The sequence below is a fragment of the Staurois parvus genome, unplaced genomic scaffold (assembly GCF_062004578.1).
Source record: "Staurois parvus isolate SC_StPar_1 unplaced genomic scaffold, SC_StPar_1.0 ptg000586l, whole genome shotgun sequence".
Taxonomy (NCBI): Eukaryota; Metazoa; Chordata; class Amphibia; order Anura; family Ranidae; genus Staurois; species Staurois parvus.
In genome coordinates, this window is record NW_028318382.1 from 233,762 (window position 1) to 260,868 (window position 27,107).

A 27,107-nucleotide genomic window follows, 5' to 3' on the forward strand; every position below is an offset into this window, starting at 1 on the left:
AAATCACTGATAAAACATTTGAGATCAAAATCTTTATTCAATCCTCCTGTTGCTAAACTCCCAAATTCGTATATCCATAATGACTCTTTTTTACTAATTTCCCTTATTACATTGTCAACCCTCCAATGTGGGGTATGTTTAGCTATACCCCAAAATTTAATTTTATCTACTTCTTGGTTATGGTATTTCCGGAAATGTAAAGATAAATGATGATATTTAAAACCAATACTGATGTTGTGTATATGCTCTTTAATGCGTTCTTTTAAACTTCTTTTCGTGCGACCTATATAATACAGGTTGCACGGACATTTCAGAGTATACACCACACCTTTGGAATCACAGGATATAAATCGATAAATTTTGTAGTGTTTTCCATTCCTCGTCAGACATTATTTTGGATGTTATGGACATCTCTGGACATTGTTTTGGATATTGTAGGACATAGTTTTATGGACTTCGCTGGACATTATTTTTTTGAAAATTGCTGGACAACATCGATGGACATTCTTTTTTGGACATCGATGGACACCATTCTTGATATTATGGACATCACTGGATATTGTTTTGGATATTGTAAGACATCCAAATACGCCCGATCTCATTTTATCTCGGAAGCGAAGAAGGGCTGGGCCAGTTCAGAATTGTGAATGGTGAATCTGCTGAGAGTACCAGTTGCTGTATTCTTAAAATCATAACAGTAAAGTCCATCTCACCAGTCCACAATATTTGTTGGATATTGCTGGGCATGATTTTGGACATCGATGGGCATTCTTTTTTGGACATCGATGGACATCATTCTTTGGACATCGATGGACATCATTCTTTGGACATCGATGGACATTCTTTTTTGGACATCGATGGACATCATTCTTTTGACATCCATGGACATCATTCTTGATATTTTGGATATCACTGGATATTGTTTTGGATATTGTAAGACATTATTTTTTGGACATCTCTGGAGATTATTTGTTTTAAAATCACCGGACAATTTGTTTTTCCAGTGATTGCGTACAGTACAGTTGCTAAAAAATGACACACCCATGGCCTAGCCACCCTAAATACTCCCGATCTCATTTTATCTCGGAAGTGAAGAAGGGCTGGGCCTGGTTAGAATTGTGGATGGTAAATCTGCTGGGAGTACCAGCTGCTGTAGGCTTAAAATCATAACAGTGAAGTCTATCTCACCAGTCCACAATATTTGTTGGATATTGCTGGGCATGATTTTGGACATCGATGGACATTCTTTTTTGGACATCGATGGACATCATTCTATGGACATCATTCTTTGGACATCGATGGACATCATTGTTGATATTATGGACATCACTGGACATTGTTTTGGATATAATAAGACATTATTTTTTGGACATCGCTGGAGATTATTTGTTTTAAAATCGCGGGATAACATTTTCTTTAACATTGCTGGAAATTTATTTGGTTATTGTGAACATCGGTGGACATTTTTTTGGATATTGTAGGATATTACAATTTGGACGTCGCTGGATGTCTTTTTTTTTTTTTAACATGACTAGACATTTTTTTTGGACATTGTTGGACATTTTTTTTTCGACATTCCTTGGACATTTTTTTTTTTGACGCTAGACATTCATCTTCGTACATCTTTGGGCATTATTTTGGCCCATCGTCAGACATTATATAACAAAAATGTTGTGCTCCCAATCTCCAACAAAGAGAAAAAGAGAAGAAATAATATAACATAAATAAATAAATGGATTTCAAATTAATAAATGTGATATAAATCAAAAAAAAATAGTCCCAATTTTCAAATAATAATCCAAATTAATTTGTAATGACTTGATCCAAACACACCAATTGTGACTTTTCGTGAATCCTTGTATCATTAAGGATGTGCGCTCACCTCCTTGCAAGCCTAACAGATAGGCTTAATACACTTTTTTTTCACATATGTGGAACCTGCTAGAATTTGCTGCAGCATAGAATGGATGTTGGATACCTCCTATGTGCTCCACAATGCTTCTCTCCTTATACACTCATTATCCCTGCAGGGATCTTTCCCTCCTTCAGCTGCTCAGGATCCCCTGTTCACTCCTCTTAGATGTTCCTCAGTGTCATGAAGCAAAAAAGAAATGTGGATATAGTGCTTTATTCTTATAAAACTTTCCTTTATTTAAATGCTCAATATATGCACTCACATTGACTATAACTAAAAAGCGCTTATGTATAAAAATCCTTTGCCTGTGTGTGCCACACAGCTTGTATACTCACCGTTTGCTCTCTGGTGCCGAGTGACATCGTAGCCCCACCCCTATGCGTTACGCCATAGGTCACGTGGCTTCATCAGGGGGTTGTAATTGGACGGGCACTGCACTCATACAGCTTTATATATCCCATCTCCGCCATTTTCCCAGAGACAATATGGGAGCGGCCATCTTTATGGGGCCGAAAAACATTGCTAACAGCACAGGAAATTCATTGTTTGACACATTTGTTTCAATGATACAAATAACTACGGATCACTCGGCCAGATAGATACAACAGCGATAACTTTCGTCTCATACAGGCTGAATATCTCTATAAGCAACAAATAATCACATTCAATTAAAAACAATAATTAAAATTAATATAAAAATAATAAATTATAACATATAGCATTATTTCTAATGTGGTAAGTTTTAAAACTAATGAGGTTAATTTAAAATTTATCTATAGTTAAATCCCATTATTCATATTAAACCTGGGGACAATCCCTCATGGTCTCATTATAAATGATATTATTTAATTATCTAGTGGCTCTTTACATAAAAAACTATATAATGAAACCTGCTAACACAAATAGCTCTGGTCTTATTTATAAATCACTGATAAAACATGAGAGATCAAAATCTTTATTCAATCCTCCTGTTGCTAAACTCCCTAATTCGTATATCCATAATGACTCCTTTTTTACTAATTTCCCTTATTACATTGTCAACCCTCCAATGTGGGGTATGTTGAGCTATACCCCAAAATTTAATTTTATCTACTTCTTGGTTATGGTATTTCCGGAAATGTAAAGATAAATGATGATATTTAAAACCAATACTGATGTTGTGTATTTGCTCTTTAATGCGTTCTTTTAAACTTTTTTTCGTGCGACCTATATAATAGAGGTTGCATGGACATTTCAGAGCATACACCACACCTTTGGAATCACAGGATATAAATCGATCAATTTTGTAGTGTTTTCCATTCCTCGTCAGACATTATTTTTCATATTATGGACATCTCTGGACATTGTTTTAGATATTGTAGGACATAGTTTTATGGACTTAGCTGGACATAATTTTTTTGAAAATTGCTGGACAATTTGTTTGTCCAGTGATTGTGTACAGTACAGTAGCCAAAAAATGACACGTCTACGGCCTAGTCACCCTAAATGCCCCCGATCTCATTTTACCTCTGAAGTAAAGAAGGGTTGGGCCTGGTCAGAATTGTGAATGGTAAATCTGTTTGGAGTAACAGGTGCTGTAGGCTTAAAATCATAACCGTGAGTGTTGCAGGCGCAGCACCCTTTGGTGCCTTGTGCGCTGTGGCATTAGAAAAAATATGCAATTGCTGTTTCTTTGTTTGATTAGACTGACTTTACTCTGTAATTCCTCCAATGCCGCTCTATGGATGCAGTAGGTTTAAAGAGCACACCGAATGCTTTAGTTAACTTCTTTAATAACTTAAATCTTCTTCATATAACACTGCTTACAATGGGTTGTTTCGTTTATCTTACAGTGACTTATTTCTTTCATATTACAGTGGTGTAATTCGTATTACAGTGGTTTGATTTGATAGCTTATCTCGATAGATTCGATAGGTTCGATAGATTCGATTGGATTCGTTAGCTTTTGTTGTGAGATTAATTTGTTAAATTCGGTGGAACTACAAGTAAACACATACAACAGATTTTACACACAGATCTACCTGCACTGTTAAACAATAGAGGAACACACAAGTGCATTAAATACCTATTTGGCCTTCTCTGTTTCCCTAAAGCTTCTTTGACTGGAACTTTGTCTGTTTCCTCTTCTGTCTGGTGAGCATGTGTCTCTAGAACAATCTAGCAGGGAGTTTTACACAAGCATAAATGTGAAACTGGCTGGGATTGGTTAAGGCTCTGTACAGTGTGAGGCTGTCTGTGATTGGCTCAGCTCTATACTAACTCTTAAAGGCATATTTTCCTTTTCTGCTTCTGCTAACACAATGAATATATAAATGTCATATAACATTCAAAGACATAAATCACAGCAATGATTCTGCTTTTGGCTTTAACATATGCACATGTACACTGTACTGAGGTTATTGGCAGGTTTGGTATACAGATATATGTGAACCATATTAGCAACCTAGGACTGGTCTTAGCTGGCCAGCTACACTCCCACCAAAATTACCTATAATTCTATGTTCTCAGTAATAGGATTTGAACATGAATTTGAGGAATTTTCCATCAGTTTCTCAACTCTCAAGTGTCTTTGTTACTCTCAAGCAGAACAACTAACTTTTGTATTGAACGTTCCAACTTGAGTGGAGTTGTGAGACGTTTTCCCTTTTTGTCCAGTTTTGAGTCTCCTATTTGTAACAATACTCTTCTTACTAGCCCTTCTTTGTCCTTTTGAGCTTCTAGGACTTTGGCCAATTTCCATTGACTTCTAGGTAAGTCGTCTTCCTTTACTAACACTATGTCATCAACATGAACATTTCTTCTAGGCGTTTGCCATTTACTTCTTAGTATGAAATGAGCTAAGTACTCCTTGCTCCATCTATTCCAAAACTGCTCTGATAGATATTGAACTCTTCGCCATCTTTTCCTTGCGTATAAATCCTCTTTGGTGAAGTTGCCAGGTGGTGGCTGTATGTAATCAGCTTTAAGGTGAAGTAGATGGTTGGGAGTTAAAGGTTCCAAGCTTGTTGGGTCGTTGATGTTGTTGACTGTAAGTGGACGACTGTTAACAATAGACATTACTTCATAGAATAGTGTCCTAAGTGAAGCATCATCTAATCTTCCGGCGTTCTTTTTCAACACTGAACTTAGTACGTTTCTTACAGTTCTGATTTGCCTCTCATAGACTCCGCCTGTATGGCTTGCATTTGGAGCATTCATGTGAAAATCACACTGTTTCTCTAACAAGTACTTAGTTACCTTTTCTTTATCGATCTCTTTTAGGGCCTTGTTCAATTCGTTCTTTGCTCCAACAAAATTAGATCCTTGGTCAGATCTAAGTTCTCTGACAGTACCTCTAATGGCTATGAAACATCTTAAGGCGTTGATAAAGGCGTCGGTTGACATATCTTCCAACATTTCCAGGTGAATTGCTCTGGAGCTTAGACATGTAAATATCAGTCCGTATCTCTTGTACTCCTTGTGGTTTTGTTTGGTAATAAGTGGGCCGAAGCAATCCATTCCGCTATAAAGAAATGGTGGTGATGGGTTTACACGATCAGCTGGTAGATCAGCCATTCTTTGTTCTTCTGTAGGTCTACGTGCCTTTCTACAGATTACACATTTACTTATGTACTTCGCTATAACTTTGCTTCCTTTCACTATCCAGTAACCACCTTCTCTCAAACAGCTTTGAGTAAAGCTTCTTCCTTGATGCAAGGATTTGTTGTGGTAGTGATTGATAATCAATCTTGTGAAGGTAGAATTTTTGGGTAGAATTGCTGGATGCTTAACTTTGTTAGGTAGCGACGCATTTTCCAGCCTTCCTCCCACCTTCAGTATACCATCCTGCAGAATAAGATTAAGCTTGTACAATGGGTGGTTGTTTGGAAGTCTCTTAGGTTCTTGACTAAGTCTCTTCAATTCTTCACTGTAGAATCTTTGATGAATGAGTCTTATGACCGTTTCTTCAGCTTTCACTCTTTCCTCTACATTCAACGATTCTTTCTCTCTGATTCCTTTTGCTAAGCATTGAATTCGAGCTATTATGTTTATGACTGTATTCCACTTTGAACATCTGGCTAGTCGTTCAAGTATGTCATCTTGACACTTGGCAGCAGTGCTCAATGCTTGAACTACCTTTACTTTTGGATCACCCATAGACAGTTCTGTATAACCTTCACTAGGTATGATTTCCCTTTCCCAAAGGAACTCTGGACCGATGAACCACTTTGAATTCTTCAATTCTGTTACATTTAATCCTCTTGAAGCATGATCTGCCGGGTTTTGCTTTGTGTCAACATAGTGCCAATGTTCTGGATTCGTTGTTTTTCAAATTTTTTTAACTCTGTTAGCGACAAAGGTGTGGAATCTTTGAGCTTCATTGTTTATGTAACCTAGGACAACTTGTGAGTCTGTCCAAAAATGCTCTTCATCTATTTTCAATTCCAATTCTTCTTTCAGAAACTGACTTACTGATGCTGAAATGATGGCTGCCTTTAGTTCGAGTCTTGGTATTGTCTGAATATTGTTGGGTGCGACTCTGGCCTTTCCCATAACCAGGGAACAGTGTATCTTTCCTTCTCCTATTGCTCTGATGTAGGAGCATTGACCATAACCATGACTACTGGCATCTGAAAAGTGATGAAGTTCTATTTTCTTGTACTTTCCGAAATCAGGAGGTACAAAACATCTGGCTATCTGAATTTCTTTCAAATTTTGCAAGTCTCTTATCCAACTCTCCCACCTTGGCCTCAAGCCTACAGGTATGGGTTCGTCCCATCCCAACTTCTGTCTGCATAATTCTTGCAGTATTTCTTTTGCTCTGAGGATTACTGGTGCCAAGAATCCCAACGGATCATATATTGAGGCTACTGCGGAAAGAATGGTACGTCTAGTTGGAACTTTCTCTTCCATGGATATTTCAAAGAAAAAATTGTCGTTTTCTACATTCCATCCCAATCCGAGTACATTCTGAACTGGAAGAGGATCATAGTTAAGATCCACATTCTTCATTGTTGATGCACATTCGGAGTCACTGATGGATTCTAGTACCTCTCTGTCATTTGAGATGAATTTGTGAAGACGCAGGTTTGCCTTTGCGCATAACTCTTGGCTCTCTCTCACCAATTGAATTGCCAATTTTGAGGATTCTAGGCTTATAAGACCATCATCTACATAAAAGTTTTTCTTCAAAAAATTTGCTGCTGATGGACAATCCGTTTCATTCTGATTGGCCAGATACTTCATACCATAATTAGCACAACCTGGGGATGATGCTGCTCCAAACAAGTGTACTTTCATCCTGTATTCTGCTGGCTCTGTATCTGTATCTCCATCTTCCCACCATAGGAACCTCAGGAAGTCTCTATCTTCTTCCTTCACATGAAATTGGTGGAACATCTTTTCAACGTCGCACATGACTGCTATGGGATACTTTCTGAATCTACAGAGTACTCCAGGTACAGTGTTTGTAAGATCTGGTTCCTTTAGTAGATGATCATTCAATACAACATCATTGTACCTTGCTGAGCAATCAAAACTACTCTGATATTATCCGATTTCTTTGGGTGATAGACACCTTGATGTGGGATGTACCACACTTCTCCATTTTTAGGCTGATCATCAACTTTCTCTGCGTGCCCTTCTTTGAGGATTTCTTTCATGAATTTCAAATAATCGTCTTTGAGTTTGGGATCTCTTCCCATCCTTTTCTTTAAGCTTTTCAATCTTGCCAGGGCAAGATCTCTGTTATTTGGCAGATGAGGTCGTTCTCTAAAAGGTAGGGGCATTTCAAGATGACCTTGTTGATTTTGCTGAATATTATCTTCTAGAGCTTGTACAAACTTTATGTCCTCTTGGGATATGCTCTTTTCATTAGAACTTACGTCTGCAAAGTCAGATTCTAGAATTTTGAGTACTTTCACTGGACTTACAGTTGGTAACTCTTGGACAGATATTCTATGACACAATCCTGTCACCTGTCCTGAATCTGCGATCTGTCATTTTCCTCCAACAACACCCCATCCTAGATCAGTTTGGACTGCGTAGGGTTCACCCTTTCCTCCTGCGATTATCTTTCGTGGCACCAACGCCTCGGGACAGTCATAGCCTATCAACAGTCCAACACCAAATTCCTTCAGCGGGGACATTTCATGAGATATGACAGATAGGTGTTCCCATTTGTTGGCTGTTTCACAGGTAGGTATGCGATCTCGATCCAGAGGTATGTCGTCTTTTGTATAAGCTGGAGGTAGATCTAATATGCAGTTTGAGTGGAGTCCTCTAACTCTCAGTCCTTTGACTCTTTGACTGTTCACCAATGTGTCTCTTCCTGTCATTGTGGTGAGTTTGAGTTTCACTGGTTCTGTGGCCACTTGTAATTTCTTGAAGATTTCTTGATCAATGAAGGTGACGTCACTCTGGGCATCCAGTAGTGCATAGGCGTATACCTTCTTCTTCCTTTTAGGATTTGAAATACACACTGGTACAACCATTGACGTGCCATTGATTTCTCTTTCTCTCACTTTGCAAGAGAATACTGTCGCTTTATTTTCTTCCACAGTGTTCTTGGGCATTAAGGATTTCTCTTTCTTTGGACATTCTTCATGTAGTGGTGTAGGATGGCGTCCTTTACAAACTCTGCAAGTGGCCTTTTTCTTGCATTCTTTAGTAATATGGCCTTTTCTTAAACATCCAAAACACAGCTGATTATCAAACACAAAATTCTTCTTTTCATCTGGAGACCTTTCCTTCAATTGTTGGCACTTATGTATGGAGTGATTCTCTTCACAGAACATACACTTGAAGGTAGTCTGAAGACTTGTCGGTTCAAACTCTTTACTGATCCCAGTAGTGATGTTGAACTTGCTCTCCTGGGCATCTGGACCTTTAGTAGCTGTGTTGGTTGCAAAGCTAGTTGCTCTTGCGCGTCTTATCTCTCTTGTAGGCCTTTCTTCTAAGGGTTTTAAGACGTAAGATGCTGTTATTGGATTACACGCTATTCGTGCTTCCTTATTGACAAATTCAGAGAACTCTTTGAAACTTGGGAAGTTTTTGCCATGATCTAACTGTTCAGTCACATAGCGATTCCATCCAGATGCCACTTGTTCTGGTAGCTTGGCTAGCATCCTGTGGTTTTTCTAGATAGTCGTTCAATACTTCTAGTCCTTGAACATGTGGGATAGCATTGCTGCATGCTTGCAGGAAGTCGCCATACTCTTGGAGCTTGAAGTGTTCTTTAGGACCTATTTTAGGCCAGTTTATCAACTTCTCTCTGAAAGCTCTTTGTACTAAGAAGGGATGACCATATCTTGCATTTAATTTTCCCCAAGCTTGCTTGTAGGCTTCTTCATCTTTCCTATAGAAGTTACCTTCAAGAACCCTTTTTGCTTCTCCACCAGTATACCGCTGGAGGTAGAATAACTTGTCCACTGGACGGGAGCAATGATGTTCAATGATCATTTCAAAACTTGCCTTCCACTCTATAAACTTCAGTACATCTCCAGAGAATATAGTAGGTTCCAGAACAGGAAGTCTAGTGAGAAATATTCTCTGAGGTTTCGTCGGGTCAACAGTTGTAACATCCTCGTGACCACTGCCATGACATATGGTAGTTGAATTATCTGGTTCTCTTTTTCCACTTTGTTCTGAATCAGGTGAGTCTCTCTTCTTTTCTCTCTGAGCAGGGATGGAAGGACTATGACTTATTTCTTCACTACATGCTGGAGATTTCCTTCCATTTTCCTGGGCGTAAGGAAGAACGTAGGAGTCAGCTTCTCCACTTAGTACTGATTTGGATCTATGACTACCCTGATTTGTATCCTCTTCGTGCACTCTGAGTCTGGCTTCTATAATCTTAACTTCCTTTTGCCTTTCCAGACTTTTCATTTCGACTTCCATTTTATGGCGCTGAACTTCCATTTTATGGCGCTGAGCCTCCATTTCAGCCATCCGTAGACGCTGAGCCTCAATGGCAGATTCCATCTCAACTTCTGCTCTTTTGGCAGCGAGTTGTTCAGCTAATTCCTTTCTTTTGGCTGACGTACTTGAGAACTCTGTTATGTGACTGGCGCTTCTGCTAGTGATGGAAGTCAGACTTGAGATTGTGGTTCCTCCTAAGGACCTAGCATAGTCTTTCATGAAGAGCTCATTCATTCCCTTTCGTGCCTTGACTTCATCATACTTTGCTGCAGATGATAGTTCTCTCATAAGCTTCACTAAATCCCTAGTGACTGCGGTACATGTATCCATGTTTCTTACAATATCCTGGGAGGGTGTCAAGGACGACCGCAAGTTGACATATGCTGTCATAAGCTCTGACTCAGAATCTTCTACTGTCTCTATCATTTCACTCAAATTCTCCTTTATACTTCCTTGTTTTAGCTTTCTGCGAATGTCTATGGTGTATATTTTCCACCTCTCATACATTCGGGCAAACTTTTTTTCTTTCAGTGCTGTCTCTTGCTCCAAATTTTCTAGCACCTTTTGGGTCGGTTTTCTGTCCCGTGATGAACGTCTTAGTTCACCTGTTTCAGCTATATTTGTTTGGGGGGAGACTTTTGCACCTTTCAGATACAGACGGGTTCTCTTGCTCTTCACCTTCTACCATATCTATCATTGCATCCGCTAACAGTGGGGTGGCAATGCTAGGCTCAGCCATTTCTGAATGCTATAACAATTAATATGAATAAGGACCTGTCACTTTAAATGCAAGAATAAATGACTTTCACTTTACATGTAATAGCACCAAAACACAGGCAGTAAATGACTTTCACCTTAAATACTTCAGAATCGTATACTATAACTGTCTCTCTTTTTTAAAAAAAAAAAGTCTGTATTCTCTTGAGCACAAAAATGTCTCTTTCAGAAACCTATGTGCATAAGTGAGTAATAAAGGAAAGCTCTGACCTTAATTGAAAAGCAGGATACCGTGATCTGAAGGTTGCAGAAACAAATGTCAGTCTTAAAGAAGACTTTTCTTTTCTTGATGCGGTGACTTGCAATGCTCTGCGGTGACTTTGCAATGCTCTGCGGTGACTTTGCAATGCTCTGCGGTGACTTTGCAATGCTCTGCGGTGACTTGCGATGCTCTGCGGTGACTTGCAATGCTCTGCGGTGACTTGCGATGCTCTGCAGTTACTTGCGATGCACTGCGGTGACTTGCAATGCTCTGCGGTGACTTGCGATGCTCTGCGGTGACTTTGTGATTAGTATCGTGAACTCTCTGGATGCAACACGTGGTCTCTTGATGGATAGCGGTGCGGGCACTCTAGCTCTGGACTCTGGCCCTCCCCCCATGCATCTCTTTCTCTCTCTAGGGGTGCAGGAGGTTTGGCGCTCTTTCTCTGACTGTCTTGCCTTTGCCGTTATGCCACTTTGAGAGTCGGCTGCAGTCTGACAAATGCGCACGTGCTATGGCCTGTACTGTTCCGCTGAGGTGTCTCCGCCTGACGGTATATGCTGGCGCTCTGTTTCTCTAGTGTACTCTTTACTGTGCAAGTTGAGGAGCGCTGTTGCTTGACCTCTGAGGGTAATAGTTCCACTGTGGCAGGCGCAGAACCCTTTGGTGCCTTGTGCGCTGTGGCATTAGAAAAATTATGCAATTGCTGTTTTTTTGTTTGTATAGACTGACTTTACTCTGTAATTCCTCCAATGCCGCTCTATGGATGCAGTAGGTTTAAAGAGCACACCGAATGCTTTAGTTAACTTCTTTAATAACTTCAATCTTCTTCATATAACACTGCTTACAATGGCTTGTTTTTCGTTTATCTTGCAGTGACTTATTTCTTTCATATTACAGTGGTTTAATTCGTATTACAGTGGTTTGATTTGATAGCTTATCTCGATAGATTCGATAGGTTCGATAGATTCGATTGGATTTGTTAGCTTATGTTGTTAGATTAATTCGTTAAATTCGGTGGAACTACAAGTAAACACATACAACAGATTTTACACACAGATCTACCTGCACTGTTAAACAATAGAGGAACACACAAGTGCATTAAATACCTATTTTGCCTTCTCTGTTTCCATAAAGCTTCTCTGACTGGAACTTTGTCTGTTTCCTCTTCTGTCTGGTGAGCATGTGTCTCTAGAACAATCTAGCAGGGAGTTTTACACAGGCATAAATGTGAAACTGGCTGGGATTGGTTAAGGCTCTGTACAGTGTGAGGCTGTCTGTGATTGGCTCAGCTCTATACTAACTCTTAAAGGCATATTTTCCTTTTCTGCCTCTGCTAACACAATGAATATATAAATGTCATATAATATTCAAAGACATGGGGGCGTGTCCAAGATGGCGATTGGACAAGTCGCCGAACCTGGAGCTCTGGCAGCTCAACTCCCTATCCACCGGCATCCAGGTCGTATCAGCAGGCAGGGGCAAGCGGGAGACTCACCCGTCCCTGTTGAGTCACCACTGGGCAGCATCGGGCGCTTTTGGCCCCGTTCTGAAACGGCGACCCGGCTCATGACAGGTCGGCTGTCGGGGGTACAGCACATGGTGCAGGAGTGGGAAGGGGGACTGCTGGTCACCCCCCCTCCGCTCGATCAGTGAACGGCCGGCTGAACATCCCTCCGTCCCTGTCGGGATGCTTCGGAGGAATATCACCCTCCCTCCCCCCCATATGTGACACAGGGGCGGCGAGGCTTAGTGCGGCCTATTGAGTCCAGGACCTCTCCCAGCAGAGCACCGGCTGGGTGCAATTCCATACAAGGGAGGATTGTTACCTAAGCTCATACACCTCCTCCCACAGATAACAGCCAGCATCCCATGATCCATCGGGACATCCCCCACACAAACCCAGGGAACATCGGCATATTGTAGAGGCCTTGCTATAGCCCATACAGCAGGGAGCTGTGCTGAGGTTAGGCCTACAGAAGCTACATCCCCTACAGATTTATACAAGGGGAAGGCAGAGGTAATCCCTGCATCCACACAGCAGAAATCAGTGTTCTAAGGAATCTACTGCTCCGATAACACCTGTCTCCCCTGTTTTGCCTATCCTCTCATGCACGCTGAGGCATATAGTGCAATTTCTCGCCTGTTTTAAAATATCTAACCCCCTCTTCACTTACCTGTTCTGGGGGACCCAGCTTGACCCCAAAGAAAATGGCAATATAATACCTTGAGCCTTGACACACGTAGGTGGGGCTACGCAATCATAACAGAGAGTTGCGGCTGACATGGGGAAAGCAGACAGGAAAGCTGCCACTCCTCGCTCCATATCCCCTCGCCATACAGGTGGTCCTGCCAATCGCAGCATTCCAGAATTATTCCGGTCTCACACTCCGGATCACGCAGAATCTTCCTCTCTCGCATCCCCACTACATTCGCCTACTGAGGAGATTCCTTCACAGTGTATGAGTTTGACAGCAGCTACCACAACTGGCCACTCCGAAACTCCCCCTCTCACCATAGGGGATTTGAAAGCGGTTGCATCAGATATTAAAGGGACTCTCTCTGCGGCAATAGCTGAGTTACATATCGACATGCAGGCAGTGGCTCATAGGCTGGACGCAGTAGAGGATAAAGTTAGTATGCAAGGTCTTGCTATTCATGATATGCGCAAGCAGGTTGACACGCACACCATGCACCTAAGAGAGCTCAATTGTCACATCGAAGACCTGGATAATAGGGGAAGACGACATAATTTAAGGGTGCGCGGTGTACCTGAAGCAATAGAGCCTGGCCAACTTGCCCAAGCACTTTTATCCATCTTTAATGATCTTTTAGAAAGACCGCATGAATCTCCAATTGAGATCGAACGCCTCCATAGGGCCCTGCGCCCTAGAGGCAGAGATACTGACCCACCGAGAGATATAGTTTGCTGTCTAGTCGACTCACGACTTAAAGAGGAAATACTACGCAGAGCTCGGGACAAACACCGCTTGCTATACCAGGAAACAGAAATAAATTATTTCAAGATCTCTCCCATCTCACCCTGCAATGCAGGAAAGACCTGCGCCCTTTATTAGATCTACTTCGCTCAAAGGGAATCGCTTACCGTTGGAAGTTCCCGTTTGGTCTCTCTGCAACACATATGGGGAGATCAGCTCTCATGAGATTCCCGGAAGATCTTGCACCATTTTGTGAGACCTTGAATATCCCATTACCGGATATACCCAATTAGTCCAGTGAATCTCTTCTACAATTGCAGTCAGATGAAGGCCCCATGGAGGCACAATCCACTGGACACTCTGCTGGAGAAAGACGACGCAAGTCATCACACCACGCCTCAACCTCCCCGGTATGAAGAAGGCCCATTACTGGTGACAGTCTACCAGCATCACCTGCACACCGCAAGGTGCGTCACAAATGACTCCTCCCCGTTTTCACTTATCCGTACTCATGAGTATAAACATCCCCGCAATCTGAGGCTACTCTACTAGTAGATCAAGTATGTTTCGTATTTTTCTTTTAATCCACGGTTCCTTTACATAATCTATCTAACACCATCTGTGCTCCTGAAGTTTGGACTTAAGGGTATGTGTGTCGCATCACATTGTCAAACTTCTTATGTATAATATTTATCAGTTATATATATTCGTATTGCTGGCATGTAATTGCCGAGGTATCCTCGTTCATGGTATAGGGGAGCGATGTTGGGATACATCTACTGGAGACATTGGTTGTGTCCCTGCTGGTACTGATGCTTATTTGCTTGATCAGTAAAGACCTAACATATTACATTGCGAGCCCTGCCGGACACAGAAATGGAGATCTGGTTGGGATCCAGGGACACAGGCTAAGCCCTTTTATGGACTTTTGCCTGCTTCACTGAATCCCAATGTATTGAGAGAATGGTGCACTTGGATGGGGATTCTCTATAATCTTACTTTTTGTGTCTTAATACCATGGTTTCGAGAAGTTATTTGTTATGATCTACAGGACAAGTATTCTATAAGCCTTGAAATACCTCGGGACTAGCCTTTACACTTGTATTTACTATCTTTATTGTGGCAAGGGGTAGCGGCTTATGCAGATCAGTATCATACTGGGATGTATATTTTGCTTCTAATGTATCCTAGGGAATGATACCTTAATATGGATCCATGAGATTCCGTATTAGCTTAGTGTACTGTTATACATACCTATCACTGATCCTTGACTTATAGTTGGGTCAATGTACACAATATATTTTACTTGCATTACTCCTTCGCTCTCCTTAAATTATTTTCTTCTTACATTGTACTTGGAATACCTCAATATGCAACTCGGTTTCTGACATGTTACATACCTTCTAACTATATATGAATATGGTGGTATTTCAGATATGGAATTTGGGACCGTCCTATTTGATATTCACGTTTATAGTTCACTCCGTAGATGGGTCCAGTTTGGCCCTATACATTTAGTTGATCTGATTTGAACCAGGCTCGTATTGGGCCACGGATTTTGGACGCTTGCCCTCCAACAACCTATCTCTGTTTTGTAGGCGGCGGGGTGTTAAGCATTCTTAAGCAATGACATGCTATCCAACATAAGATCCCTCGGTTGGGACTAATATTTACATTGTTTTTGGAAAACGGTTTAAGGAGATGTATGGCCTGTGGCCTGCATCCCGGATTAGTCATATGTGATATTGTTGCTACTGCCATGCACTGTTTCATATAAAGTGGATATCTTTATTCGAAATTGATATGGTCTATGAAGACCCTTTTCAAGTGACTCGATTGTTTACTTAGCACGGTTTAAAGTAATTTTCAGGAAACGACAGATTACAGATTGCATTATGTTTAACTTGTGATAACATAAGATATTCAAGGTAGAAGTATGCTACACTCTATTGAATAACGCATTTTCAGTGTTTGGCCAAATTAATATGTTGTACATTCATAACTTATAGGTCTTCTCCTTTGGCACACATTCACACCTATTTTTGTACATCAATGTTTACGAGCCTTGATATTGGCCCAAGTGATTATCCACAACATTTTGTTTAATACGCTTTTGCACGTAATACTTCTAGCCTACATCCCTCCCCTGCTGCACACCACATACCTCTCTATACAAGTTAGCCACTTCCCACCTACGTATATGTGTCAAGGACACCTCATGTTGGATTATTTTCCCTCTACACCTCTCACTCAAGAGAGTTAGGCCTCTTTAAGATTATATTGTAAATTCCCAATACAGCCGTCTCTGGGTTTGACACTTCTCCAAATGTAATTTCAGATTACCATACAACGTCTTGCAAGCAACCATTTTATAGGAGCTTTACTATGAGATAGAGTAGCTGGACTCTGCCTCTGGAGTTTAGTTTATAAAGGAAGTTGAAGGAACATAGATTAATACATACATATGGGTTTATATGAGATACACCTGACACTTTTTTTCTTCTTTGCCAAATTTCTTGACCCTTCTCCTCTATAATTCCGTTTCTATTTCTACATTTCTGAAGCCCTATACTAGTCTCTTTCCTCCAGCAACTCCCCTTCCTCCCCACCACCCATCCCCCCCTTTTTTTTTTCCCCTCTCTTTCCCTGCCTGCTTGATACTTATCTGGTACTTTTATATACCTTAAACAATCCTTTCTTGTAGATTACATAATGGCTAATAACCACGCATCTAAACGGTCAATTCGCACACTCTCCGTGGCCTCTCTTAACGCGAGGGGCCTAAATATACTTGAAAAACGCTCGCAACTTCTCACTTATATGAAAAGCCTTTGAGCAGATGTGCTCTTTATCCAAGAAACTCATTTTCGAGCAGACCACGTCCCTAGATTCTCAAATGTTAACTATCCCACGGCATATCACTCAGTTAATGCGGAGGTGAAAGCTAAAGGGGTATCCATTTTACTCTCTAAAACACTACCGTTTGAAATTACTGAGTCTCTCGAGGATCCTGAGGGAAGGTTCCTTTTTCTCAAAGGCACCCTCTTTAATAAGCCACTTACTTTAGTCAACATTTATAGTCCCAATACAGCACAAGTAGGCTTTTTTCGTAAAATCTCCAAGTTACTTGCTACATTTCAATCAGGTAATTTGATTCTTGGAGGCGATTTTAATGTAGCTCTGAACCCATTGGAAGATACCTCCTCGGGATTTTCATCCATACCATTCAAAGCACTTAAACAAATTAAAATTGAATTGAAAGACCTACTCCTTCACGATACCTGGCGCACCCTCCACCCTTCGGACAAGGATTACACCTTTTACTCTGCTCCTCACAAACGCCATTCTAGAATCGACTATTTCTTTCTCTCGCAAAAAGATTTATATACCTTGAAGTCTGCCTCGATCGAACCAAAGATCCTTTCAGATCACCACCCGATTATGATGACTTTGCAATTCTTTGATACACCAGGCAAATCAAAAATATGGAGATTAGACCCATTTCTCCTTACAGATTCATCAGTTACCCTCCAGATCCGTGATTCTTTGACGAATTACTTTCAAGAAAATACATCCACGGAAACGACCCCTCTCGTACGGTGGGAAGCACACAAATGTGTCATACGTGGACTTCTAATGTCTATCTCGGCTTCACGAAAACATCTAGCTCAAGCATCTTTTAACTCTTTATTGCAAAAAGTTTGTACACTTGAGTGCTCGCATAAACGATCTAAAGCCGTAAGATCGGCCACTGAGCTAGATCAAGCGCAAAAACAACTCCGCGATGTCTTGGAAAAGAAAACTAAATGTAATTTTACTCTACAACAGAAACTTTTCTATGAACATGGAAATAAGAGTGGCAAATTTCTAGCCCGGGCTTTACAATCTAAAAGGGCAGCTCGGCACATTTACCAGTTCCATTCCAAACATGGACACCTACTGAAAACATTGTCGGATATTGCAGCTGAATTTGAGGAATATTACTCTAACCTATACAACTTACCCTTACCGTCTAAACCAACAGGAGATACTAGGCCACGTAAGACCATTATACAGGCCTTCCTCGCGCAATATCTTCCCAAATCGATTTCAAGATCACAAGCAAAAGATTTAGAGGGAGCTCTGACGTTGCGGGAACTACAACAGGCTATTACACAGTTGAAACCTGCTAAAAGTCCAGGACCTGACGGTTTTATCAATTCTTATTACAAGTCTTTTCTTGACATTTTATCACTTCCATTTCTACAGGCCTTCAATACATTAGACACACCAGGGCAGTCCATGCGCCATCTTTCTGAGGCTCATGTTACGGTTATACCAAAAGAGAATAAGGACCAAACTTCCCCAGCGAATTACCGTCCGATCTCGCTATTGAACGTTGATCTAAAGATTTTTGCCAAAATCCTGGCCAACCTTCTACTACGTGTTATAGAATCCATCATATCACCGGACCAGGTGGGCTTTGTTCTGGGGAGGGAGGCTAGAGATAACACAATAAGGGCCATAAATATACATCATTGGTTAACCCAAAAGCAACAATCTGGATTCTTTCTCTCTTTAGATGCCGAAAAGGCGTTTGACAGACTAGCATGGGATTACCTAGAGGCAGTTTTGATTGGCATTGGACTGCCTTTGCGCTTTTTGACATTTATTATGTCTCTATATACAACCCCCACAGCGCAAGTGCGAGTTAATGGTCTCCTTTCGGATCCTTTTTTCGATCGGCAATGGGACCAGACAGGGTTGCCCATTATCACCCCTCCTATTCATTCTTACCCTGGAACCTTTATTGAATTGCATTAAAGATAATGATAACATCAAGGGGATTTTGATCAATGGCAAAATTCATAAAGTAGCGGCCTTTGCTGATGACATATTACTTTTCCTAACAGACCCACATATCACATTACCTAATTTGCTACAAGATTTCAAATTATTTCAGTATTTGGCTAACTTTAAAATCAACTTTTCTAAATCCCAAGCTCTTAATGTCTCATTAACTCCGGATATGATTAGACAAGCGACATCAAATTTTCCTTTTACCTGGCAGCCTGAGGCTATCACTTATTTGGGAATCCAATTACCAACCCATCTTACAGAACTCTATGCAAAAACATTTTTACCCCTCTTACGTAACATCACCACAGACCTTCAGACGTGGAATAAACCTTGGTTCTCCTGGTTTGGTAGAGCAGCTATACTTAAGATGAACATGCTCCCCAGAATACTATATCTACTGCAGACGATACCAATTCAATTACCAAACTCCTTCTTTAAATCTTATAGAACGCTCTGTACCTCCTTTCTTGGTATAATAAACCCCCAAGAATTAGCTTTACCCAACTTACTATGCCCAAGAAGAGTGGAGGTATTGGATTACCGGATATTACCCGTTACTACAGGTCTTGCCACCTAGCCAGAATAGTAGATTGGACCACGAACCACATTCGTAAGGTCTGGGTTGGTTTGGAGGCTGATTTCTCAGAGATACTGCTTTCCACCTCCCCTTAGCTGAAAACCTCTCACGTTCCTTCTGAGTTTCGGAAACACCCACTTATAGGTCCCACTTTATGCTGTAGTTCTCAGTTGTTCCAGAAAAAAGAACTTTCTTCCTCTCCGAGCCCTCTTACTCCGATCAAAATGAACCCGGACTTTATACCAGGGATATCTCCGACCTTTCTCGCCGGGTATAACCGAGAAGATAATCTAACAGTACGTCAATTTTTCAAAGATACTAAGCTCTTATCTAGAGAAGACATTACAAAGGCGTGGCCATCCCTTACACTAACGCCTTGGATGTATAGACAAATCCACCACTTTTTATGAAACTCCCCACATATAAAGGATTATTCAAGACCACTTACTCCATTTGAGAAACCCTGCTTTACAGACCTCCCCCAGAGGCATGTAATATCCAAGCTATATTCCTATCTTGAAAGTGCCAATGCATCTCACTCTCGGAAGACCTGTGAGGCCTGGCTGCGTGATCTACAACTTCCAATCTCACCAGAGGACTGGGACCACATTTATGACCACATGCATAAAGGTTCCATATGTGTCTCTACACAAGAAAGCAACTATAAATTATTTTCCAGATGGTACAGAGTTCCGTCTGTAATTCATAAATTTGATCCTAACGTTCCAGATTTATGCTGGAGATGTTACCAGGCAACAGGTACTCTTCTACATATATGGTGGGAATGCCCGCTGCTACAGCCCTTCTGGAGAAAAGTTTTGGACATAATCACACAAGTAACTACATACACCCTAGACTTTACCCCAGCACAATGTCTACTCCATCACTCCTCACTTCCTGTGTGGACTCATCGTAAGTCGCTTGCCTTACATATGATAAATGCGGCAAAGCAGTGTATTCCTGTTCATTGGCGATCAGACTATGTTCCCACCGTGCGAGAGTGGCTTCTTAGGATCATTAGGATCGCGGAAATGGAGGAGCTGATTTCAGTGGCAAAGGAACACCCTGAGAGATTCAGGAAGACTTGGGCTTGTTGGACTCATTTCCAAACTACTGATACTTATCGTTGTTTAATGAAGGAATGAACAAGAAGAGATTTGGAGACACGGAAAGCCTTTAGAACTTTCACCTCAGGAATAGCTCCATAAATGGTGTCTAACCGAACTGTATCCCTAATTAAAGATAGAATCTGTGACAGTTTGGCCGTTGCTTATTGATGTGACTGGTTTGGTTGCGCTTATTTAATTATAAACCCCAGCCTTCCCCCCCCCCCCTTTTTTTTTTTTTTTCCTTCTCTCTCCTTCCCCTCTTCCCTATATATTTCTTTGCTCCCCTCCGCCCCATTATGATATAACTTTTCATATTCCTCTTCCATTCACGCGCTCTTCTCTTTCTTTTCTTTCTTTTCTTTTCTTTCTCTCTTTCACACCTTTTTTCATATTCTAATTAATCATATTTTTCATAAGGTACAGATTATTCATACATGTATAGGTATGACAGTTAACTACAAAACTAACCTACACTTTTCGGATACGGAAACATAGGAATATATGCCTTGAGATGATACTTTTGTCTTGCACTTCACAGTCCTGTTATTTGAGATCCCCCTACACAATAGACTAGTGTACACCATACTTCTCTAAATTACATACTGTTATCATTATTTTTTATGATTATATATTATGCATCTGCCTTACTGTAGGACTTTGTTTCAGGATGATCTACAATTTACTTAAATGTCTTGGTCCCGTCTGCGTTACGGGAGAACATGTAAGAGGACATGCGCGGACTGCGATCCGTATCTGTATATGACTTGTTATGCCTTTCATATTTCAATAAAATATTTTGGAAAAACATTCAAAGACATAAATCACAGCAATGATTCTGCTTTTGGCTTTAACATATGCACATATACACTGTACTGAGGTTATTGGCAGGTTTGGTATACACATATATGTGAACCATATTAGCAACCTAGGACTGGTCTTAGCTGGCCAGCTACAGTGAGGTCCATCTCACCAGTCCACAATATTTTTTGGATATTGCTGGGAATGATTTTAGACATTGATGGACATCATTCTTTGGACATCGATGGACATTCTTTTTTGGACATCGATCAACATCATTCTTTGGACATCGATGGACATCATTCTTGATATTATGGACATCACTTGATATTGTTTTGGATATTGTAAGACATTCATTTTTGGACATCTCTGGAGATTATTTGTTTGAAAATCACCGGACAATCTGTGTGTCCAGTGATTGTGTACAGTACAGTTGCTAAAAAATGACACGCCAATGGCCTAGCCACCCTAAATATGCCCAATCTCATTATATCTCGGAAGCGAAGAAGGTCTGGGCCTGGTCAGAATTGTGGATGGTAAATCTGCTGGGAGTAGCAGGTGCTGTAGGCTTAAAATCGTAACAATGAGGTCTCTCTCACCAGTCCACAATATTTGTTGGATATTGCTGGGCATGAGTTTGGACATCGATGGACATAATTTTTTGGACATCGCAGGATATTATTTTGGGTGGTAAGGACATCACTGGACATTGTTTTGGATATAATAAGACATTGTTTTTTGGACATCACTGGAGATTATTTGTTTTAATATCGCGGGATAACATTTTCTTTTTAACATCGCTGGAAATTTATTTGGATATTGTGAACATCGGTGGACATTTTTTTTTATATTGTGGGATATTACAATTTACAATTTTTTTTTTTTAAATGACTGGACATTATTTTTTGGACATTGTTGGACATTTTTTTTCCGACATTCCTTGGACATTTTTTTTTTTGACGCTAGACATTTGTCTTTGTACATCTTTGGCCATTATTTTAGCACATCGTCAGAGGTTATTTTGGTTATTATGGACATCTCTGGACATTGTTTTGTATTTTGTAAGACATTGTTTTTGGACATTGCTGGAGATTATTTGTTTTAAAATCGCAGGACAATATTTTTTTTTTACATCGCTGGACATTTATTTGGATATTGTAAACAAGGGTGGACATTTTTTTTGGCTATTGTACGATATTACAATTTGGATATCGCTGGATGCTTTTTTTTTTTACGTGACTGGACATAATTTTATGGACTTCGCTGGACATTATTTTAGATATTATGAACATCTCTGGACATTTTTTTGGATATTGTAGGACATAGTTTTATGGACTTCGCTGAACATTATTTTTTTGAAAATTGCTGGACAAATGGTTTGTCCAGTGATTGTGTACAGTATAGTAGCCAAAAAATGACACTTCTACGGCCTAGTCACCCTAAATGCGCCCAATCTCATTTTATCTTGGAAACGAAGAAGGGCTGGGCTTGGTTTGAATTGTGGATGGTAAATCTGCTGGGAGTGCCAGGTGCTGTAGGCTTAAAATCATAACAGTGAAGTCCATCTCACCAGTCCACAATATTTGTTGGCTATTGCTGGGCATGATTTTGGACATCGATGGACATAATTTTTTGGACATTGATGGACATAATTTTTTGGACATCGTTGGACATAATTCTAGATATTATGGACATCACTGGATATTGTTTTGGATATTGTAAGACTATGTTTTTTGGACATCTCTAGAGATTGTTTGTTAGAAAATCACGGGACAATTTGTTTGTCCAGTGATTGTGTTCATTACAGTTGTGAAAAAATGACACGCCTACGGTTTAGGCACCCTAAATGCGCCCAATCTCATTTTATCTTGGAAGTGAAGAAGGGCTGGGCATTGTTAGAATTGTGGATGGTAAATCTGCTTGGAGTAGCAGGTGCTGTAGGCTTAAAATCATAACAGTGAGGTCCATCTCCCCAGTCCGCAATATTTGTTGGATATTGCTGGGCATGATTTTGGACATCGATGGACATCATTTTGGGTTTTATGGACATCACTGGACATTGTTTTGGATATAATAATACATTGTTTTTTGGACATTGCTGGAGATTATTTGTTTTAATATCGTGGGATTACATTTTCTTTTTAACATTGCTGGAAATTTATTTGGTTATTGTGAACATCGGTGGATATTTTTTGGGATATTGTAGGATATTACAATTTGGACTTCGCTGGATGTTTTTTTTTTTTTTTTAACATGACTGGACATTATTTTTTGGACATTGTTGGACTTTTTTTTTTTTCGACATTCCTTGGACATTTTCTTTTTGACGCTAGACATTTGTCTTTGTGCATTATTTTGGCACATCGTCAGACATTATATAACAAAAATGTTGCGCTCCCAATCTCTAACAAACTATAAATTGATAACTTCAAATTAAATATCCGTAAAAGACAAGAAATAATATAACATAAATAAATAAATGGATTTCAAATTAATAAATGTGATATAAATTAAACCATAAATAGTCCCATTATTCAAATAATAATCCAAAAGTATTTGTGATGACGTGATCCAAACACACCAATTGTGACTTGTCGTGAATCCTTATATCATTAAATATGTGCGCTCACCTCCTTGCAAGCCTAACAGATAGGCTTAATACACTTTTTGTTCACATATCTGGAACCTGCTAGAATTTGCTGCAGCATAGAATGGATGTTGGATACCTCCTATGTACTCCACAATGCTTCTCTTCTTATACACTCATTATCCCTGCAGGGATCTTTCCCTCCTTCAGCTGCTCAGGATCCCCTGCTCACTCCTCTTAGATGTTCCACAGTGTCATGAAGCAAAAAAGAAATGTGGACATAGTGCTTTATTCTTATAAAACTTTCCTTTATTTAAATGCTCAATATATGCACTCACATTGACTATAACTAAAAAGCGCTTATGTATAAAAATCCTTTGCCTGTGTGTGCCGCACAGCATGTATACTCGCCGTTTGCTCTCTGGTGCCGAGTCACGTCGTAGCCCCACCCCTATGCGTTACGCCATAGGTCACGTGGCTTCATCAGGGGGTTGTAATTGGACGGTCACTGCACTCATACAGTTTTATATATCCCATCTCCGCCATTTTCCTGGAGACAATATGGGAGTGGCCATCTTTATGGGGCCGAAAAACATTGCTAACAGCACAGGAAATTCATTGCTTGATACATTTTTTTCAGTGATACAAATAACTAGGTATCACTCGGCCAGATAGATACAACAGCGATAACTTATGGCTCACACAGGCTGAATATCTCTATAAGCAACAAATAATCACATTCAATTAAAAACAATAATTAAAATTAATATAAAAATAATAAATGATAATATATAGCATTATTTCTAATGTGGTAACTTTTAAAACTAATGAGGTTAATTTAAAATTTATCTTTAGTTAAATCCCATTATTCATATTAATCCCTCACGGTCTCATTATAAATGATATTATTTAATTATCTAGTTGCTCTTTACATAAAAAACTATATGGCACAGTGACTTAGTGGTTAGCACTTCCGCCTGGCAGTAATAGGGTCGTTGGTTCAAATTCCAGCCACGGCACCACCTGTCTGGAGTTTGCATGTTCTCCCTCTGCCTGCGTGGGTTTCCTTCCACACTCCAAAGACATGCAGGTAGGTTAATTGGAACCTGTCTAAATTGTCCATAGTATGTGTTTGTATGAATGTGAGTTAGGGACCTTAGATTGTACACCCTTTGAGGGTTAATAACTGATGTGAATGTACAATATATATAAATATACATATGTAAAGCGCTGCATAAATTGATCAAAATCTTTATTCAATCCTCCTGGTGCTAAACTCCCTAATTCATATATCCATAATGACTCTTTTTCACTAATTTCGCTTATTACATTGTCACCCCTCCAATGTGAGGCATGTTTAGCTATACCCCAAAATTCAATTTTATCTACTTCTTGGTTATGGTATTTCCAGAAATGTAAATTGAAATGATGATATTTAAAACCAATACTGATGTTGTGTATATGCTCTTTAATGCTTTCTTTTAAACTTCTTTTTTTTCTTGCGACCTATATAATACAGGTTGCACGGACATTTCAGAGCATACACCACACCTTTGGTATCACAGGATATAAATTGATCAATTTTGTAGTGTTTTCCATTCCTTGGATTAACATATTCTTGCCTACATACATTTTGGATTACTAAACGTTCTTTTACAGCTGTAACACCGACTGCATTTATAAAATCCAGTACCATGGAAGAAACTAAGTGTATTATTTTGTATTTTTGGGGGTTCTAATACATTTTTTACCACACGATCTCTAATATTTGGTGCTTTTTTATATATAAGTCTGGGTTTCTCTTTAACAATAGTTTTTAAATCTTTGTCTAATTTGAGTATACCCCAATGTTTAGTTATGATTTTTTGAACATCTTTATATTGTTTATTATATGGTAACACTATAGATATATCATTATTTTCTACGTTTAGTTGATTCTTACTTTCTAATAAGCTGTTTCTATCCACCAATTCTATTTCTCTACTTTCTTTTTCTATTATTTCTTTTTTGTATCCTTTATCTGTAAATCTTTGAATAAGTAAATTACTTTGTTCTCTATATTCCTCAATATTCGTACAGTTTCTTCTTAAATGCATAAATTGACCCCTATATTTTTACTCCACGGTTTGTGATGGCAACTGTTAACCGGGATATATGAATTTCTGTCTGTTTTCTTAAATTGGTTCTTAATAATAATTTTCTTACCTGTATTGATTAACCATATATCTAAAAAAATAATCTCATTACTATTGATATTCCAACTCAATGTAATGTTCTTATTATTTATATTCAAATTCTGGTAATATTTAATTATTGAGGTTTCATCTCCATTCCAGAACAGTATAACATCATCAATAAATCTACTATACATAACCACTTCTTTACGGATATCATTAAATATTACTTCTTCCTCCCATTTTGCCATATACAAATTTGCAATAAGGGGGGCGAAACGAGCACCCATAGCCATGCCCCTTATTTGCAAATAATAAGTGTTTTGATACCACAAATAATTGTGATTAAGGCAGAATTCAATACATTTTATTAGATATTTTTGCTGTCTACTGGAAAGAGAAGAATATTTTTGTAAAGCCCAAGGAGCTGCTTCTACTGCACCTTGATGGTCTATGATAGTATACAGTGAAGATTCATCTGCAGTGCTCATTAATATACTACTATTCACCTTAAGAGTTTGTGTGATTTTAATCACATGTCTAGTATCCTTAATATATGCTCTAGTTTTTTCTACCAAGGGTTGTAATAATTGATCTATGTATTGGCCCACTCTGGACGTGAGTGACTCAATACCATGGATAATAGGTCTAAAAGGTGGATTCTGAATATCTTTTTGTATCTTTGGTATAGAATATATGATCGGTATTCTAATAACTGAGGTAACTAGATATTTGGCTTCTTTTTCGTCAAGAAATACCTTTTCTGTTACCATATTCAATCAATTTCATTAGCTCTTTCTTATATGATCTTTTGGGATTATTAATAAGTTTACAGTAAGTATCACTATCTTCTAACATTTTATTCATAGATGTCTCATAAAAATCTTTTGACAAAACTACAATTCCTTCCCCCTTATCAGCTGGTCTTATTACTATGTTGTTTCTATTATTTAAACTCTTAATACCTTTTTTAATAATATATTCTTCCTTATAATTTTGATTTTCAGAGCTTCTAAATCTTCTGTCACTAATTTTTGTAAAGTATTTATATACACACTGTCATTATTCTTGGGATTGAATAATGATTTGTTCTTCAAATTACTATGTTGGATATTTTCTATTTCTTGATTTCTTTCTTTAATGGGATTCTGTATAAAATATTTCTTTAAATTCAAACTTCTTATTAGTTTTTGCAGGCTAACATACGTTTCAAATTTATTCAGTCCTTTCATAGGCGCAAATTTCAGGCCCTTATCTAACACTTTAATTTCCTCATCCTTTAAAGCGATGC